The sequence below is a fragment of the Sinohyriopsis cumingii genome, chromosome 12 (assembly GCF_028554795.1).
Source record: "Sinohyriopsis cumingii isolate HCF-2022 chromosome 12, ASM2855479v2, whole genome shotgun sequence".
NCBI lineage: Eukaryota > Metazoa > Mollusca > Bivalvia > Unionida > Unionidae > Sinohyriopsis > Sinohyriopsis cumingii.
The window spans coordinates 57,220,711-57,242,629 of record NC_142972.1 but is presented as its reverse complement, the minus strand read 5'-3'; the positions used below and the strand labels follow the sequence as shown (position 1 = coordinate 57,242,629).

Sequence of the window (21,919 nt, the reverse complement as noted above, 5' to 3'; positions counted from 1 at the left end):
GGATCAGTAACGAGCAATTTGACTGGATTAGTTTCTTTCAGCTGCATCCAGTTAGATAGTGGAACGATTGAAACCCTCAACCAGTCACATATTCAACGAGTTGATGTAGAACGAAATGGAATGATCGCACTTGACTAGCAAAGATGTTATCAAGTGTTATGGTGCTCTTTTAGTTCGCGCAGTAATGTTTATGTCCTTTTTGTAACTTATTGCATTTTGTCCCGTTTTATCTCAATCACAGAACGAGATCCTTCAGATAAGATAAAAACACTTTATTACCCCGCCAGTCGTAACCTTTTATACCTTTCTTGGAAAAATATATGATGGATCAAGAAGTAAAGTATGGATGAGATGATTATAGAGTCTTTTGTAGCCCACTTGGCTGTAAAGTCTGGTGAGTTGGTGGTGTGGCCATGTGTCTGGCGTCGTTTGTGCTTCCGTAAACACTTGGTTATTAACTCTCTGGAGGCCATATTTTTTATACGATTTTGATCTAGTTTGAAGTATGGATTTATATCATCAATATGTTCAAATAGCTCTAATACTAATGAAGAGATCTTGCATCTGTTTGGCTGACATTTTTACCACTAGAGAGAACATTTTTCTGATCTAATGTTTATTAAAGATGGAATATACACTTGTATCATCAAGATCTCAGCACATATTATCTCAGACTGGTTCGATTTTAAACAAGGTCAGTGATGTTATCTTGCATCGGATTGGCTGAACAACCACTACGGAGTCCATATTTCGTATCCGATTTAGATCAAACTTGGATTATAGGATTAGTAATACTATTGTACAAAGGTAATTTAAAATCAAAGAACTCCCCCAAAAGTTACAGGTTTATTACTTGACTTTAATGTTTCGAGAAAATTATTCATTGACATCTGGTCCCTTGGTTCAACGATTTTATTTTTAATATTCATAGTTTATAGCAACATGGTTAACAAAAGGGTATAGGATGCACACAAGAGAGTTATTTTCTCTTGCAATGAGTTCAATATAAAGTAAACGTTGGTTCACGTATTTTTGCTGCTTTTTATGATGCAAGAAAGGCATTCGATGTCGTGTACCAAAGGGTTACGTTTTAAACTATTCTCGTCGGGAAGTACGGGTAAATCCATTTGTATATTTGTAAATGTGCGCATAAGCTTACAGGACACACGGTACTAATTGTATGGAAAAAGATTATAAAATTTACCATTTATAGAGTGATTATGGTAAGCAATATGATTTTTCTAGTAGTGTTTGAAACGTTATGCTTCCGATATGATCACTTAGGTCTCTCTACCACCATGTATAATGGTGATGACCTCTCATTACTTTGCTTCCCACTGATGTCTTTCACTAAAGGTTTTGAAACTTCATATTTTTATTTTAATGGAATTATGCCTACCTTACTTTAGTTTTATATATGTGTTCTGGGGGAATTTTAGGTAATTTCTGTCATTTAAATATCCTTTTATGTAATAATACATGCTCATATACATGGTTACCTTGAACGTTTACTCATTTATTACATAATATGACAAGGCTGGTAAGATATTTCAATATTAAGTTGAAGAGAGAGAGAGAGAGAGAGAGAGAGAGAGAGAGAGAAGAAGAAGAAGAAGAAGAAGAAGAAGTTCAAGCACTCTTAAAAGGGGTGTCATTTATGAAGTTGTAGATATGGCTGCATCTTGGGGAATATGGCAAGCGGAGGTACGTGAATCCTGTAAGGATACAAGTCCCTTTGAGATTCCGACGAACGGACTAATTTTATTGAAATACTCAACATATACAATTACATTCCAATATCAGTCTACATAAACTTAAATTACGGATATAAGATATACATATACCATTACGATATTCCTTCACTTACCAACATCATACAGTTGTATAATTTTTGCCTTTTAGAATATAATACAGATAATTAAATATCGAATAAATTCACGATAGCTAAGGAATCTAAAATTCAATATTTCAGACTAATACCGCAATCATTTAATCGAAATATATCTTACTGAATTTAATCTAAACTGTCAACATATCAAACCCTATTATTTAAAGAGTATTTTATTTCTGAATTAACTACTACTGAGTATGAAGTTGGTAGCGAACGTCGTTAGTTTTTTTTACTATAATCAAAAATATAATTACAAGTAAATAAAAGTTATTCAAAAAATTAACTTTCCAATACATTATATTAACGAATAGTAAACAAATATTAAAATAATCCAATGTTCAAACGTACCGATGTTAGATTAACATCTTAACACCAAAAATCCCTATACTATATAAAAATTGTTCACAGACGGTATCATACAAGCCTCTTTGAGATTCCGACGAATTGACTAATTCGTCAAACAAATCTCCTCGCTTTTATACACAATTTCTTAGTACGCAGCCAAATATGGCCATACGTCTAGTTCTTTAGTTTTGCCAGAATCTCAAAGTGAGGCTTCATACTTTCGTACAGACTATCGTCTGGGTCTATGCGCGTCATTAGACAGACAATTTTGCCACATCAGCTTATTTATCCACTCAGAGGGAATTTTTGGAATAGTTAGTTCATCTACCTACACAACTTACCGAGTGTAGTTTTTGCTGAATTTACGATACAAGCGAAATATATTGTGCAAGAGAGTTTCACCTTTTTGCTCAAAAGGGCGCAATCGTTATTACATAGTATATCATTGTAATACCGAAATAAATGAATTTAATCTCAATATATTTTAGTAGAAAATTACTTTCAATATAATTTAATGAAAAATTACTTTTAATAAAATTTAGAGAAAATTTCAATCTTATTACTTTTACTAAAATCAATTATGTCCTAATAATACCCTCCGGGTCATTTTAGCCGAGTCCTCGAGGCTTGAGGAAAAACATTTCATTCATAAAAAGAAGGCAAAAGGTGAAAGATAAAAAATACAATGATAAAAAATTGCGAGACATTTTGTAAGGTTCAAAAATACAATGAGAAAACACTGCAACATACTCAGTAAAATAAAAAATAAAAATACAACGAAGAGTACATTGCTAAATATTTAGTAAAATTCCCAAAAATACAACGAAAAAACACTTCACGACATTAAATAAGATTCAAAAATATAATGAAAAGAGCATGGCACGACATCAAATTAAAATTGAAAGAATACAGTGACCCAAACGGTTTCAAAATATATCAATACAATTCTACGCAATCTAATTTTACGACTGGGCTTGTCAAATAATTATAACATTAATATCAGCATGCAGTTTTTGTTTTCTTTATTTTTTTTGTATGTTAGTTTACTTTTTTTGTTATTTTTTAAATTTATTTTGTACAACAACAGCATAACATATTTATGGGTGGCTAAGGCTATTATTTTGCTTAAGCCAAGTGTGGTGAAAAGAATTCTCATTTTTCTGGATAGTGCTAATGAGCCGATATTGAGTTTATCTTCCTATTGCATACATAATATCAACAAAGAAATACCAACAACATTGAAGTAAACATGGTTGCGAAGAGAATGTCGCAATAATTTGGTATTAACCAAGAGTAAGGAAAGTGAAAATGTTAGTGTTGTGTTAGTCCTACCCTAATACTCATGACATCTGTTCACTTTTGACCTGCGCGTATATGAAATAGAAATTGCATCTTAACTAACCTAAGAGAAATAAGTGACAATATCATTAAAATCGTAAAACTGGTTTGGTCTGGTCCAGTGCAACCGTGACATGAGCGTGTATTACCGAAGTTACCTGCGACGTATGAAAGAGAATATATCGCCGTTATCGTCTCAAACAAACTTGATACAGAAGTTGGCCGTATGTAGACCACTAGCTGCGCGTGTCTTATGAGGGCCATGCGTCACGGGAAACTCGGTGTCGAGCATTCGCTCTGACACTTTGACTCTTTTGTCATTTCAACATGCATATAATGAACAACACGACAACATCAATTGATGTTGCCAAACCAGGGAAGGAAGCACCTCTTCTGACTGGTTTGAAGGCATTAGAGCCGTTTCTATGGCGTTATCGCCGAGATACAATACCATAAGGTACAGATTCATACGATTCGTATGAAAACTGAGAGAGAAACCTCAGTGACATTATCGAACCCAACTGGTCTGCCAAAATAAATATCTGCATCAATATGTTTGAGACGGTTAGAAGTTACAATTCTCTCTAAGACATATAAATACGGTAAGACTTTGTTAAATGTGTTGGTAGCGAAACATGTATACGGTGGTTTAAAATTTCAGTAAGAACAGATTTGATGTAAAAGCTTCGTCTGGAATGCAAGTTAAAGTCGGTACGTTCATTCACTCTCTGTAGAAGAAACCTTAGCAAGCGCGATGATTGTTACTGAAGTAGGTATAGAAAAAGTTATTGTTACTAAAAAGAAATTAAATACAGCATAAATTAGATCAGTGTTTTTGAAAGATTTTGAAATTAACACACCAACCTTGTAGTTTTTTATTTCAAGAAACAAAAAAAAAGATATAGCAAAAAATATTTTTGTGAGAATTACCACGGAGAAGTTTGGAGGACAGTGTGTCCTAGAGAAAAAAAAACCACATCTTAGCAATGTCAAAGATTTTCAGAATGAAGAAGGTTTTTTCATTAGGAAGAGTAAAAGGAACGTCGAATTTGTGAAAAACTCACGGTACTGATTTGAGGTGAAATTAGGGACGCAAGACTTTTCGAAAGGAACAACTTTTGCGTGTCACAAGGATATACACCCATTTAGTGAATCTGAGTTGATTTACATTGCCGTAGTCTCTATACAATGTCTTATATAATATGCATATGTACAAGGAGTAAGTCAAGTGAAGGTAAATTGTTATTATACCCCGTCCTCGATTTTGCTGTTTTTGATGAAGGTCGGTTGGGGTGTACTGGAGTCAGTATGTACGTCCGTTTTTCTCACTTTTGGTTTCTTCACATCTCCTGAAACGTTTGAAATTTTTTCATGAAACTTGATATTCATTTGTATTAAGACTGGACAGCTTGTACTTTTACCTGAGTAGCACTTGTCAAGTTATCTCACCTTTTTTAACCACAGAGTTTACACTTCATACCTCCTTGACCATATTGGTCACATTCATGAAAAACAAATTGTATTATATATATGATTGATTAAAACTTAAAAAGGTGACAAAAGCAACAAAAAATAAAAAACGAAAAAAAAAAAACACAGGAAAAAACCCCTAAAACCCCCAAACAAGACAACGAGAGGTATAATGCTGTTCAAAATAGCCATTATCGATACCAGATAACCAACTGGTTTATCGATTCTTTCTGTATTAGAAGAGGTTTAGGTTTATTTCATAATTTATGACGAATTGTTTGCATTTGTAAAACCTTGATTTGGACATTACAAAATGGTATAGAACTGCATGAACATGCCTATTATTGGGATTCAAATTATATTTTGTTTGAATAATTCATACAGTCAACATTTCTTCTTTGAGTTTATGACTCACCCGTCAAATTTCGATTTTAAATTTTTGCCTTACCCTAAGTGCCCATGAAATTGGAAACGTGTGAAAAGTACACGTCAGATCAAACAACTTTAATGTATCCGTGGATATATTTATACTACCAACTCGGGTATTGTTTGCTTTCTATGGATTAGTTCGTGCAATAAACATGGCAGCAACACGATCTTCTGCACGTCATGGCAAATTAATCTTGGGTGGCAACCGATCCCATAATGTCGTTGTGCTCTGAAATATACCATATTATTACATGCTCATATTTTTCTCGGTTAAAATTACATTTTCAGAATAATGCAGTATTTTGTCATATGGGTGGGGTTTGATCGCACGACACGTATGTATAAATGATACGTGTATTAAGAACTAATTTGTTCGTAAACAAACAATGTACGCTCTTGTAACGGACGTTTTAGCTTCAGTTTATTAGATTTATTAGTGAGGGAACTAATTGATCTGTTTCCTCCATTTGAAAGAAGAGATGGTAAAGATGGATGGGTTCAATGAGTCAGAAAATAAACTTTCAACCAAACAAACAAATGAACGTTGTATTCGAAATATCTAGTAGAAACGTGAGACATGCAGTATTGAAAATATCATTCTGATCATTGAACAGTTATTTAGGAAAAATGTTCGTAAGTTAATACAAATAGAGTGTTTCAGACTTTTACCAGTGCTTTCTAAGGTCTAAAATATTAAAGAAGAGCATATTGAGGCCAAGAGATATAAAGTATCTATCAAACAATGCAACTGAAGGTTTTGGTAGAAAATTAAGAGTCCCAGAGCCAATATGTCAAGACGACGGCGCAGTCTTATTTCCGCTGGCTAAATCGACTGTCACAAAGCAGCTACTTAGGAATTTATCCCGCTTAACAATTTTGATACAATGTTAGGCTAGCGATATAAGATCGTACAGGCCATGTATATACCAGATTTTTATACCAGATGTCTCTCAAACAAAGAGCATGCAAGATACAGGACATAAACATATATTTTCTTTGGCTGGTAATAAGAATGTCAATAAATGTACTTAAACGTTTGCATCTTGATTTTCCTCAAAATCTACTCTCTTAGTTAGGTCTACAAATCAGAATTACCCGATCCATGTCATGGGTTCTAACATAATTTGGTACATTGCGCGAAATTTGGGCTACATTTCCAACAGAAATCATATTCTCCTTACGGAGCTCAAAACGAAATGAATGTGATATTCTATCGCGTCTTTTTGATAATTTTAATTAAAAGAATTAACATTATTTCCACATTATGATTCCCAAGAATCAATGACAGAACAGAAACAGAGGTCCAATTGATTCAACCAATCAACGCAGATCCATCCACTAGGCCCACTCAGATCACATCAATACATTGTACAGAATTGACCCAAATCACAAATCCAGTCCATCATAAGCAGACAAGCGGTGTTGAGTTGGATCGACAGCAAAAATAAAATCTATCCATTCCAGACCAGCTGGAAAGGTTGTTGTAATGCGCATTCATTCACAATTTGACTGAAAATTTAATTTTTAAGTAGACCAAAATAAGAATCTAAAAAAATAAATAATATCGAAGTTCAAAGATCGCTGGGCGGTGCTATGTGTGCATTAATATTGTTAATGTGAATTGATGAATCTGCGGTTGTATATTTATTTTAGAATACAGTTTAAATTCAATTACCTTTTTTAGTGTATTCTTTTTATTGTTAATCCTTAGGTGAACTCGTTGTTTTTCGGAGTAATACTGCACTCACAAGGTTGTGTAGTATTATTCAGAAACTAGTTCATATTTTCCCATACAACTGCAGTAACTTATAATAACAGATGTCTTCTGAAAAGTGCTTGTTTTTTAAATACTGAAGTATTAGGTAAACATTATAACTACAAACAAATTATGGAAAAATTATACAGGAGCATTCTTCATGATTATTTCTTCAAGCTACTGTAGTTTTCTTTTTATTTGCTCCGTTATAAAAGAAACTATCCTAGGATTAACAACTTCGTCTGACATATCCATTTCATAATCAACATTTCCATCACTCTCGGAACTATGACCGTCTGACTCATCACTGCTTAATTCTGGTTCTCCTGACATAGATGTCTCCGTCAATAAGAAGATTGCTTTTTGGTTTTTTAACCACGTATATTTGATTCAACATCAGCTGTAAATCCTGCTGATTCCTCTTTTATAATTGTCTCCACTTCAAGTGTCATGAAGACATTTTTGTCATGTTGATATATGTCTTGACGGTGCTAGGAATCTGCAGATCAAATATGAAAAAGGTGTCCTCAATTTTGCCCTGTTTGCATGTTCTGAAGGTCAACACCAGTGAAGATAGTTGTGGTAAAGTACAAACCACAAACACTGGCTTAAGGGTTCGGACTTGCGCTTATTTCAAAGATATGTAGGGGCAGAGTCTTATCAATATAGGGATTGGATACTCCCAATAAATATCGTAAATACCCGACGAGATAGCGTGCAACTATAAAATCTCAGGATGTCAAAGGAGTGGACAGAAAGTGAAGAGGGCTTATACTGCGTTTTAAGACGAAAGTGATTACATTTAAATAGGGACAAATTTTTGTCCCTTTCATTGAAAGTTCTATAGGGATCATTGGTATAGGTTCCTTGTAATTGACTTTTGAGATTTGGTTAAAATTAGTCAAAAGGAAACGAAATTTCCCCATGTAAGTCATTTATGTCACTCCATGTTATTGGATATAATCTATCAAATGTAAATATAGACACCAGATCCTGTTCATTAGTTGAAAAGCCAAAACGAGATCGAAATGGAATATTTATGCTATAGAGTTTTAAAGATGTCGACGTGGCTGACATGCAACTTCCTACAGGGCGCGGGCCTGATAAGTGATTTTTAAAGCTACATCATGTAATGTAAGCAAGCAAATAAAATCAAGCCTCAGGCTGAAAGCTGCCCGCCAGCTGTAGGTTGGGCATAACTGATGTAAAGAATGAGCGGTATGTAACAAGTACCATAATGCACTTGCCCAGGTAATTTCAAGCAAGAGCAATGGCGAACGCGTTATAATACGAGAAGAGAGTTTCCAGTCATTGTATCTACTCGTCCCTGAGATTGTCTGCCAGGATTATGTCTCAGAATAACTTAAAAATTAAGTCAGCTCATTATTAGGTTCACATTAAAAAATGTAAAGACTGAAAACAAATTGTATCAGACACTACTTCATTCTTGGGTGAGCTACTAATATCTCCCACTGAGGCTTGTTGCATGTTTAATAAGTATTTGGTTACGATATACATGGCATATTATGAAATAATCTGTATAGTTGGGGACAGTATACTTGAACAGCATAATATATACTGATATTTGAGGGGTGGGTTGCTCGGTGGTGACGGCTGTGAGGATAGGTTGGTTACTGTTTAAAGTGTACCTTTGTGCCGACACTAATCATATCCCTTAATTTTCTTGCTCGGGCGTAGATAATAGCTGCCAATTTAAATTCAGGAAAGACATTTGTTCAATTATTATTGTTGACTCTAATTTAAAATTCCTAAGTAATCATTAGTAATTCATATTTTCAGAGCCTATAACTTCAATGGCCTGGGGTTACTCACTTTTACTTTTGTTTTCTTGAATATAAAGGGTTTTGTTGTTGTCCCCGATTTATTTAAAAATAATTTTGTTGCATTACTTGACTCTTTGTCTAATTGTTTTTATTCAAGATACAAAGGAAACTCTTCTATATTCATTATGTTTATAGAGGTATATACTATGCTGAAAACGACACTTGAACATGGGCTGATGATGGAAATTGTAGAATGGATTATGGATTGGGCATAATCCCAATTCAATAAGAGAGCAGTCTTGCTCCACTAAGATATTTCAGTAGAATGTGCATTTTCTATGACGAAACTTATTGTAACAATAAAATGGTGGAGCAATGTTGCGCTGATACCTAAAACGTAATTTTCAGGAGTTGTATGGTCCACGTGGCGTTAGAATTTGTCAGCTGTCGCACTGAAGGTACCTCCGTCTCCACTTCGCGCATATATATATATATATATATATATATATATATATATATATATATATATATATATATATATATATATATATATATATATATATATAATATGTTGTGCATATAATCTTGATGAAAGTAACGTTGTGGTCTTTATAACAGGTTGTTCATTAAGACTGAACGAGTTATGGAATATTGCCGATAGGAATATCTATTTAGTGGAGACGTTTAATTGGCTTGGTCTTGTTTTCTCGAGCAACGGAAATTTCTTTAAAAGCTCAACAAACGTTGGCTAATAAAACCCTAAATACAGTAAATGTGTTTATTTGTAATTGAAATGGATGTTGTAAACGTTTTGATATTTATATTGTTGCAGTTTTTAATTATGCATCAGAGGTTTGAAATTTTGACGAGGCCACCGCTACATATACAGTAAAGATTTATGAGATATGTTTTAAGTATAAAACAATCTATTTAAATATTTATGGCTGGTTAAGTCAATTAGCTATTGGTTTATAATTATTCATTCTGCAAATGCTATACTGAGCACTGCATATACACTGTTATGTATCGCAAATGAATCAAATAATATTATTAACTGGGTTAATTCGTAAAAGACTTTAAACCGATTGTATTGGTAAAGTGTGGATGTTTCCTGATTTTGTAAAATGGTCAATGTTTATTACAATTCTTAAACAATGCGTTACGTATGCTTTTCAATAAAACTGGAAACAAATTGCTAAATTATAACAAACTATCTGTATATAAATATATAAAATCCGACCTCGGCTTTGAAAATTATTTCAAGTGAATGTTGAATCATATACATCGATCAAACTTTGACAAAACTCCGAGTGCTTTCCGATAATCTGAGAATTAAAACTGGGAGATATGGAAGCAATATAATCCACAGAAGTGAAAGATATAGTATGTTACTTTCCAACCATGATATTGAAAATGAATACTATTTTATTTTAGTATTCCCTGATTATACTGGCTTGCTTATATATCTAAGTCGAAAGTAATTCTAGAATAAAATATTAATGCACAAGTACATTTAATTGTTATTTATATTAGGGATAAAATAATATCTTAACTTGCAAAGTTTATTTATGAAGAGTTTAAAATAAGAAATTGTTTATTATCTTTTGAGTAATTCATTAAAAATTGTTTATATTTGTCAATCTCCTCCTGTCAGGCTCTTGACGATCACTGTTTTAAATTTATGTTTAAAGTTGTACATTTCATATTTGATTACCATGCAGTATTTATAATATGTATTATATAAACATGGAAATGCTTATGATAATGAACTGTTTAATCAATACATCCGTAATATGTTTAAAAATAACCCAGCAGTTTAAACCGTTACTAAGACCGGTACTTACTTGGCATTGTGTGCCATAAGCTGGTTTTTATTATCTAAACAATAGGTTCTGATTTGACATGAATCCTTTAGAATCAATCTTAAAAAGAAAATAATTGGTAACTCCTCGAATCAGTGTATAACTTAAACATTTTCGTGCACGTGTGCGCTGTTGTTTATGGCAATGGGGGTGGAGCATAAAGTGGACCCATTGTATGCACACCAGTGAAATATGTAATTATATAAACTAAAATGTAGATTTTCTTTTTATTATATATTTTAGGACAAAAGCTTCTATTTGCGTATATTTGTTTCTCCGTTCTGTGTCAATGTCATTAACGGCTGCATTACCATCTCAATAGGAAGACGTTCCACAATGTTATGATAATTTACAATTTTAGGTTGTAAATTTAATGCTTCAAAAGGTGTAGCTTGCCCAATTGATGACTTATTTCATACCAAAACGAAGACACTTTTCTTACGCGGATTGATATTGTAAATATTGCTGTTGTGGGGGTTTAAACTGTAGAACCAAGACAGAACAGTCCAACATACGTCAGATCATAACATCATTGAATAACATATTTTACTGATTGTGAATTAACTTGCAGGAATTTTAGTTCCTATTTTTTGTTTATTTCTGCATTCAGACCTGAATTTTTGTATGCTGGCAAGATTGCATTTTACTTCAGTAACGGACGCTGTACCCAAATTTCGATTGTCACGCAATATCGGATGCAACCGAATGTCATCAATGCCTGATTTCACCATTGTCTTTGGACACGAATATGTTTGTGATGAGACTCCAAATCCATACATGCGTGTGATTGTTCTAACATCACCAAATCAGTCGTACAAACAAGTGCAGGAGTTGATGCATCGTAGCACTACCGTTTCGACCTTAAGGCTAATGGTCACAATAAATTATAGACGTACATGTCTCTAAACCATCAGATGGTTATTTTAGTAATAATTTGTGCCGCACTTTGAAATGTGTGTGACAGTTGCTTGCCTAAATTGATATTAGTATACCAAAATGATTTTCCAATTAACAAAAGACCGTATTTTGTAGCAATTAACGTTCAGGATGTACCCATCAGAATGATCTTTATTGACATGTTTCATAAACAAACATCGAATATAGGTGTCTTAATAGTTTCTGACCATACGTTTTGCATACATTCATTTTAAGAATAATTTGAAACAAATGATTGTTTTTGTTGTAATATGTGTTACGTTATTTTCTCTTTTATCTTTTCAGGAAGAACACATATTAGGCTTATTCCATTGTAAAGAATGGATGGTTAGCTTAAACGTGGGAAATACTATGCATTCAAGGGACTTACTTGAATTTATGACGAGGATTTGGCTAGAGAATTCCCCTTTTCCTAATGGAAGATTGTTAAGAAAGGAAACTACAGGTTATAAAAGAAAAAAAATGAAGAATTATAAGCAAATCTCTCTTTCAAGATAAAAACATTACCAATTTACATATAGTAATTTGAATGGCTGCTTACCTGTGAATAGCATTATTGAAATGTTGCATATTCTATTTCGTTTGGTTCGATAAGATCGATCCCAATTAATGTCAACGATATTTGCAACATATCTTTTATTCTCCTTTTGATCCAGAAAGTCTTGCTGTCGACGTTGGAAACTTTGAGATTGCGAACTGCAAGGAAACCGACATCAATTTCTGTCAATGTAGCTTTATTAAAGCTGGTTTACCAGTTTTCCGCCACTTATTAGATAACAAATTCACAAAGAAATCTCTACGTTACGTTTCCAGAATGAAAACATTGTTACAAATTCTCATTGTTTAGGAATTCGGTTATAAATATCATCTCTTGGAAGCTCTAGTTTTATACATATTTTGTTTGGTACAAAATGTTCTCTGGCCAGAAGTTTCAAAATGAGATTATTTCAAAAGTAAGAGAATGTGATATTTTATTCATGCGGATCAGTTTAAACTTTGCACAGGTTTCATGTTTCGTGAAAGTGTCACAGATACTTCAGTTCAGGAACAGGAACAGTGGTGGTTTCATAATGCGCAAAAAGTCCCCAAACGTCGATATTCATATCTTCCTTATTGTGGGAATAGTTTGATTATTCGCAAAGAATGATGGAAATGAACATGGATCTTTGTGCCGTCATAATTGTTCATTCTGTCTGCGTCATTAATTCGTCCAGGTAAGATTTAAAATATTTTTTTGAATCCAGATCTTTATGTGTATTGTTTGCCTTATTTAAAACGACGAATAGATGTGATGATAAAGAGCGAGAAGGAGAGGCTCCAACTCGTACCCACTAACAAGACAAAACCCTATCTTTTGAAAATGCTCTCTCTCTCCCTGTATACATGTATGTAACATAACATAGGTCTGCTGTTACAAAGGACATCAATGATACTTTGCACATAGAGATACGCCTATTAGGAAACAATATGCAGATGAACACCTGTAGATAATATACCAACTTCCTGCAGCAACTATAGGCATGTTCCTTTCTATATCAATTAGAGCCTGAGTTCGAACTACTGGAATCTTTTTTTGTCTTAGTAGTGGAAAACTGCCGCTGAATAGAGAGAAGCCACAACACAATAAAATATTGCCTAATATCTTTAAGTGTTCCCATGTAAACGTTTTGCAAAAATATAAAATAACATGAACAAATAAAACAGCTGTTGCCAAATAAAAGTTGTTTAAAAAACGATGTAAACCGTATTATTTGGTTTAAACTTTTGTAGTAAAACAAGTGTTCTTGAAGGTTAGGTAGTATTATACCCTTTTGTGAAAAATCGTTGTAAACATTTACACGGTAGGACGTTTTGTAAGGTTGTTCTGTTAATTATTACGTGTTCTGTTTAAAACTTAGTACTATACTAGGTTGATATTCATGTAATGTTTGGCAGGTATCTGAGGTCGGCAAGAAAATGTATTAAACGTTACCCATATTCTGTCCACTACCGAATCGCTCATCTTAAATGGGGTCAGTCTAAAGTCGCTTTTGTTTGTTTATATTACAAAGGATCAGATAATAAACGGCCTGGAAAGAAAATTCTTATGGTCTTTGTAAAATAGCACGTTTACTTGAGGTTCGCAGTATTAGAGGATAGTCTGCTATTTATATGACGCATAAATACACTCGTAAGTTTCTTCCGCATATATTTCCTTGTACAAAATGATGGTATCATCCAAATAATATTAAAAAAAACCCATTAGCTATGTCCGGGTTATGCGTTAGAGAAAATTCACGCACCTCCTTGATCAAAAGTTCCTTATAGAAATTTTTCAAGCCTCGATTTCTGTCCTCTTATTTTAAACGTGTCTTCTTGTAAGCTCTTTCACACTAGTATTATTCACTCGATTTATAAAGAAAATTAAATTACGTATACATGTATAGCAACATCTCATACCGGTGGACTTCCAATTTTTAAACCACGTGCTAACGTGAAAAAAATCTGACTGGCTACTTTCAATATAAGTGTTTTGGGGCCTTTAGGGAAAATGTTATGCAAATACATGGGGATAATTATAAATGTATTTCTTAAATAAACTTATGCTCACACAGGCCACGAAAATTAAATGCATTGTTTCCGTTTTTCCCTTTTTTTGTTTTCATTTTATATATTATACGTACGTTGTTAGATGGTTATCCGGATGATCACATACATTACTGATTATTAACATAAGACATGACGTAGCGATCAATATCTCCATTTAATTTCTCTTTTACATTAAAAAAGCAGCAGCAGAGAGGGTGAACAGACCACTTAAGGGAGTGGTCACCCTTGTGTTTGACCAAAACAAAATAGTGACCCTTCATAGAGGTCAATACCACGTCTACGATTATTGTTTGTCCCAAACAGAATTGTAGACGCCCCTCTCTGCTGCTATCCATGTTGTAAAAGAAATTTTAAATTTGATGAATATTTTTCTTTTCATCTGAAACTTCGGAATCTTCGGAATCTTCATCTGTTTCATCTTCATCTGTTTCATCTTTATTTGTTCTATGTTTCAAGTAATATTCAAGTTCTGATGGTGGTTTTTCTATTTTTGAATTTATGTTCTTTCTGTGTTTATAATATATCATCAAACTTCTGTATCGATCTCCACCGCAATTTTTGCAAATCTGATATAATTCTCTAACACCGTTGTTACATCCAACACATCTTCGTGGACCAGCATGAGGGTTTTTCTTTATAAGATAATTATGTTTCTTGCAATATTCTCCACGACACCTTTTGTTGCATTTATCTGTTGTTCCTTGACGTAACCACGCACAGTTGTTCATTATATTAATGATATCTTTTTAATTAAATTTAATTTAATCATCACCCCTTCTGCTGTTATAATAATTAAATCATTATGTTATGATAAAATGGTACATCCGGAATCTCATACTGCAAGGATAGCTCGAGAACGATTAGAAGCAATTAAAAAATTTCTTCCTGTTAGAGATTCATTTAGAAAAAATCTACAAGCGCAGCAAGAAGCTCAAGTTGAGTACGAAGAGGAAACTAAAAAACTGTTTAAGCCCGTCACTGCAGCTACTGAGAAAGTTACAACAGTCATCAAAGAAGATCTTCTTCCGGTATCAAAACAAACTGCGGCGCAGACTGAAAAAATAGCAAGAAGAACTAAACAGACAAAAAAGATTTTACGAGATCTTCCAACTGATATAGCTGCAGCTCAACCTCCACCTGTCGGTGAAGAAATACTTGAAGGTATTGAAAAACTTCGCACTGAAGTCGCCGACGTGAGAAAAAAACATGCATCTGAATCCAAACCAGTAGGAGAAAACTTAGAATTGATTGCAAGATTTAACGAAGGAATTGTTGAAGATATTAGAAATACTGAAAAAGAAAAATTACCTGAAATGATATTATTTGGTATATTTAATAAATCTAGTATTTTAAAACCACGTCATGAAAAAGTAAATGATGATAATTTTATTAAATGGATATATCGCGTATATTACAACAAAAAACAAGCTAGAGGTCCAGAATACGAAAGTCTTCATGAAGAAGTAAAAAAACTTTATAAAGAGAGAATGAAACAACTAAAACAAGAACAACCCTCCCAGCGGAAACTTCCTCCATATTTACGTAAAATAATTTCTGCGCCGGAAATGACATTTACACCGATAGATTCACCACATGGATTTCGAAGAAGTGACTCCCCGGTCGCCACTGAAGTACTTTCTCCGGTAATGCAACCACCAGTATTTAAAACACCTCAAGATGAACCTAAAACAGGATCTGGTTTATGTCCTGATAATATCATTAATGATGTGTCACGGTTAGAGGTTCTCATAGGTGGAAAACGTGCAGGAAATAACTCAACAGAAATAACCAATGAAGCAGCTGATATTTGCCGGCGATTATTTCAAGGTGGTATCATGGATATCGGCGTTTACCGAGAACTTATTGATGAGCTCGTTGATGATTAGTCACCGCGATTAGATAAATGGTAAATAAAATAAGATGATCATACATAATAATCATCGTAAATCCGTACAGGTCAGAGCGGTAAACTCACGATTACCAATCTATAGGGTTATTTACGGAGATGGACTTGGTGATGTCATTTGGGGATTATTCACAAGGATAGCTCCAAAAGCAGCACCTATTGCAAAACAATTATCGATGAAAGCTATCGATATTGTTCGTGAAAAAGCTCCTGGAGCAATTGTCAATGTTGCTGGTAAGGCATTCTCGGCGATCAAAGATAGACTAGCACGATTATTGCGACGAAAACGACAACCACCAGTGAAACTGGCAAGTACTGATATTATGCCCGCAGACGTAGGTAAAATAATAAATCAAGCTGCAAATCAAAAACTAGCAGCGTTGGCAGATCAGGGACTCGGTGAATCGGGAAATAATATCTCAAGTTTGATATCAGGAAGTGGAACTTCCCGAAGTGGAACTTCCCGAAGTGGAACTTCCCGAGGTGGAATTTTCCGAACGCGGTAATCAACGTGTTAGACGAAATAATTATAATAAAATGTTCAAGCGCGTATCCGACACAGCATTTGACATGGAAGCACCTGTCCTTAAAGATGAATCGGTACGTGATTATCAATTTTATTCCTATGACGCACGAGTACCAGATCAACGTGGAAGAATTGAACTGCAAGTTCATGACACAAGTAGATACTTTTTACCCGCTGAGGCCTTTATTGAGGTAGAAGGTACAATTATAAAAACGGATGATACTAATTACGCAGGTGCAGTAAAGGTTGGTTTTGTCAACAACGGGATCATGGCATTATTTGATAGTGCCACGTATATGATTGATGGAAAAAATATTGAATCGATTGAGAAAGATGTAGACGTTGCTACAACAATAATTGGTCTAGCAAGATATTCTGATGATTATACAAGATCAGCAGGCCCCACAATGATGTTTGTGAAAGATAACTCCAATAACCCTGAAAGCGATCCGTATAATATAAGACGACCAAGAAATAATGCCGATAACGCGGATGCCGATGTGTGGCCAGTGGTTCATGGTGCTAACCCAAATTTCAACTTGGGATTTGCAACGCGTAGAAATATGTTGTCAGGAGACAACAGAAGTTTTTCGTGTACAATTCCACTATCGCACATTTTTGGATTTTGTAGGAATGTTAAAAGGGTTATTTTTGGAGCTAGACACACGGTTGCTCTTGTAAGAAAAGTTAATGATAACGGCGCTCTGTGGAGACCTGTTGGTGATGCTGGTAAAGTAATATTATCGAAATTTTCACTGTGGATGCCGGTAATGACTCCAACGATTGCAGAAGAACAAAAATTGATTTCTTTCATGGACACAGGTGGTAAATCCTTGTTGTCATGGTTGATAACAAGCACAGATAGTATGCAAACTAACGTTAACGGTCAGTTTACATGGCATATAGCATCACAACAAGGTGTTTCTGCACCACGGCATATTTTTATTGCGTTTCAGGAAACTAATCGTTTAAACTCACAAACTCACTCTCATATGATATTTAACCAACTAGGTCTCACAAATATTTCCTTACGGATAAACGGACAACAAGAACCAACAGAAAATATACAACTAAATTATGCACAAAATCATGTAGGACGTGCATATCATCGTTTGATGTCATTTATGGGACATGATCAAAATGTAGGTACTGGGTTGCAAATATCACAATATGATTTCAGAACCTTGTATCCGATTTATTATTTCTCACTGGAGCATCTTGATCTATCAAAACAATCTGTCGTTGATATACATCTTAAAGCAACATTAGATACAGGTGGTGTTGATTATAGAGCAATCGCGGTTATACTTAGCGATAAAGCCATGTTACTTGAAGGTGGTAGTGGTCGAATGAGAGTCGTTGATGCACCAGTGGAAAATCTTTAATCGTGTTATTTAAAAACACGAGTATTATCATAAAATGCCATATCAACACGTTAGTGTCAGTCTGACTCACGGTCAGATTAAAAACCTTCAATCAAATTCAGCAAAAAATTGCGGAATGAAAATATCACTAAAGCGAGATCAGATCACGGGTGGTCAAAATAAACTATCATTATCAGAACGCCAGCTTAAACATTTCAACCGCGCTAAACAATCAAAAACAGGCGTCAAACTCAATCTCTCTGCGGGTGCGGTTAAAGACTCAATTAAAACAGGCGGTATATTTCCACTTCTTGCGGCTATTCCAGCGTTAATAGCTGCTGCCGCGCCAGCCGTAGCAAAAGCAGCCGCGTTAGGTGCTGTTGGAACAGCTGCTGGAATGGCTCTAAAGAAAGCAACAGGGCAAGGATACAAAAAAAGGGACGCGGCTTAAGATTGCCAGGATCTCGTTGGGGAAGAGGCCTGAGGCTTCCACGTTAGACGTTCCAGCATCAAATTTTGATTTACTTGATGCCGCTAAACGATTAAAAATAAAAAATTTCAGAGGTGTTTTCATGCGAGATCAATTACTAAAACAACCAAACAAACTCGAAACAGGTATTATTAATCTCGACGAACGTTCTGGACCCGGTACTCATTGGATATCATACGCGGTTGATCCACGTGGAATCGTTTATTTTGATTCGTATGGGTTAGCTCCACCCGTTGAATTTATCAAGTATGTCGCACCACTTCATAAAAAAGTTTGGTATTCAACGCTACCCACACAAACAATGACAGATCCGCCAATATGCGGCCGTGAAGTAATTAATGTACTCGACGCTATATCAAAATCATCCAGGCCGCCACATAAAGTCGTGCATGATTATACAAGTAACAGATTCGTTGCGCGTAAAGCGTTTTAAACAACAGGTCTTATTTTAATGGTTGATATTTACGGAAGATCTTCTTCACGTGTTAAGAAAAAGCCCGGCGACGTTGATCTATCGAAGTACGCGACTAAGGATGACCTCGCTGATATTATGAACCTGGCTGGAGTTGATCCAGGTGAGGTTGTTATTTTTCAAGATCGACATGGTAAACTAAAAACGAGCAATATCAGATGGGATGATATCGTTCGACGAGTACTTGGTGCAGTTACGGATAATATACCCGTGTTTACTGACAGCGGCAAAATCAGGGATTCAAGTATATCGTTTACAACCATCAGAAATCAAATTACGGCAGCTGCCGCTAATCGCGTAAAAAATACCGGTGACACAATGACAGGTGAACTTAGCATGAACGGAAATAAAATAGTAGTTTTAGGAGATCCAACATCCGGTGAAGATGCTGCAACGAAAAATTATGTTGACACCGTAGATGGTAAATTATCCACGTTGCGGGCCGAGTATGATGTTCACGTAGGCGCTTTTGGAAGATTTCGAAGAAATTTTCAAAAAACCAACGAATCCACATATAAATTCTTCGGCACTCCGCACGCCGTTGACATGAAACTCGTTGATATCAAAACTAACCTAGACACGATCAGACAAACACAGCAAAACATCGTGGCGGGAATTCCTGAAATCGGTAATAAAACCAGTCTGATTAAAATCACAGCCGGAATAACTTCCGGGCACATTACCAACATCGTATGCACGGTATCATCGGGATTTGCAACATGGTCGCAGCAAAATAATACTATCAAATATACCGCAACAGTCACTGGCGTGTACAGGCTGTCTGTGTTTAGTGCTGCAAAATTTGAAATATTTACAACGTTTCCATGGCGTCATTCCACCGACAGGTTTTCCGGGGTTGTATCTGTTATATTAAATAGCGGAACTGAAGAAATATTTATTCTGGAAGCAGCTGATAAAAAATTAACCGCAACATCTTACTGGTGGTGTTTGGAATTTGTAGCTGAAACACCTCAGTTGGTTACGGCATAAAATATAATGAGTGCTATCGACGTTCAGGGATTTAGGTACAATCAAGCGCGTGAATGGCAGGCAGCGTTGAAAGATCGAGTCGAACAATATACAGTAAAAATAAAAATGTATCAACGACGATTAGTTATCATCGACGTTGTTGTTTATTCGGTATCCGCTGTTGTTGCCGGAACCGGTGTCATATTATCAGCGTTGACAATGATGGCACCAGTAGCTGTGACTATTTGTGTTTGTGCAACTACGACAATTGCAGGTGTGCTTAATATCGTTGCAAAAAAAATATGTACTTGCACGAATGAAAAATTATCCGATTACATAATAAAATTACACACAGCGACGATAGCATACTCGAAATTATCCTCGTTGTTATCAGCGAGTCTCAATGATGGAATTATATCTGATTTCGAGTTTTCAATGATGACTAAAATATACGACGAGGGTATCGGTATTAAAGATACAAGTATTAATAATGACAGAATTACTCCAGCAGATCGTGACCAACACAACTCCACCAAAGATAACGATGATCTCGGTAAGCTCGATTAATCCTGAATTTAACATCAATTTTCCAACAGCAATTCGCGCGAATGAAATTGCACTAGCACAATTACGAGTATATTACAGCTGGCCAAACATCAGATCGAGATCATTTAATGGTACACCAGCAAATAATTCGCTTGTGTTTGCTGATAAAAACAAACCCGATGGAACACCTGACTGGGTTGTTGTTGGAATACCAACTGGTAGTTATGAGGTCGAACAAATCAATGATGAATTTGCTCGTAGAATAAAATCAATAACAGGAAAAGAAACAAAAATATCGATTAATGTTCATGAGCCGACGCTGTCCTCGACGATTGAAATAAACTCTCCTGATTACGTCGTTGATATTTATCAGTCCACGATAAGATCCGTGCTAGGATGGCCTGATATTGCGCCAGTGTATGAAGGACCACCAGAACCAAAATTAATTGATTTTATCACTGACAATGCCGGGTTTATAACAACTCCAAAATACCGAAATTTGTATCCATGGACTGGTAGGGATTTTCGTATTATTCGTGGTGATGAAGAATATTATCCTTTTACTTCGTTTTCTATCTATGATTTTGATGTGAAAACATCAACTAATATTGTTTATGAAAGAGATTTCAGATCAATGGCTAGCAAAATTAAAACTGAATACACAACTACATTAACGACACTAGCACAGTTGTTTAAAAACTATATCCTGGAGTATCCTAATGACGATCTAAGACATCAGATCATTGCAACGATACAACATTTAAATCAAATTGTATTAGATCTTAAATATTTTAATCAGACCATTATTGAGGTAATAAATGCTAATGATTATATAAATTCAGGAGAAAAAAAATAGTATCAAACAAGCATACATTGATCATTATAAAATAACTGAAGCAGATTTATTAAATTTTACACTACCAGGATTTGAAACTGGCGAATTGATAAGATCACTTAATGATCTGGTCGCGAAAAACTTTCCTAAAATACATGATGCATGGAAAAAAATAGCCCCACCAGCAACTGTTCTCAGACATAATAATGATCCACATGGCGGCGGGAGACACATATCTCCGGGAATCGTTAATATAACATCGACGATCGCGGTTAATCTAGTTTGTGACGTAATCGAAGGCAGTTATCAAATAGATCTTGGAAAATCAAATCAGGCTCAACAAGGATACATCCTATACACGTTCACACCACAAGTCCCCCCTGGCGATTTGATCGTACAAGTACCAACCAA

The 21,919-nt window shown here is 34.9% G+C and overlaps 1 protein-coding gene and 1 long non-coding RNA gene across 2 annotated transcripts in view; one reads left to right on the top strand and one right to left on the bottom strand.

Annotated features, from left to right (window-relative positions):
* Positions 1 to 1,734: 1,734 nt before the first annotated feature.
* LOC149786520 (uncharacterized) lies at positions 1,735 to 12,487 on the bottom strand. The gene is made up of 2 exons (XR_016424952.1): positions 12,353 to 12,487; positions 1,735 to 4,923 (listed from the first exon to the last, which is right to left on the bottom strand). It is a non-coding gene; the product is annotated as an uncharacterized LOC149786520 (long non-coding RNA).
* Positions 12,488 to 12,886: 399 nt separating this feature from the next.
* The window catches only part of LOC149786517 (putative inhibitor of apoptosis), a 112,425-nt gene continuing 103,392 nt past the window's right edge, over positions 12,887 to 21,919 (top strand). Inside the window, exon 1 of the mRNA XM_089977021.1 lies at positions 12,887 to 13,025. The gene's annotated coding sequence lies outside the window, so the exon portion shown is untranslated. The remainder of the gene's footprint in view (positions 13,026 to 21,919) is intronic.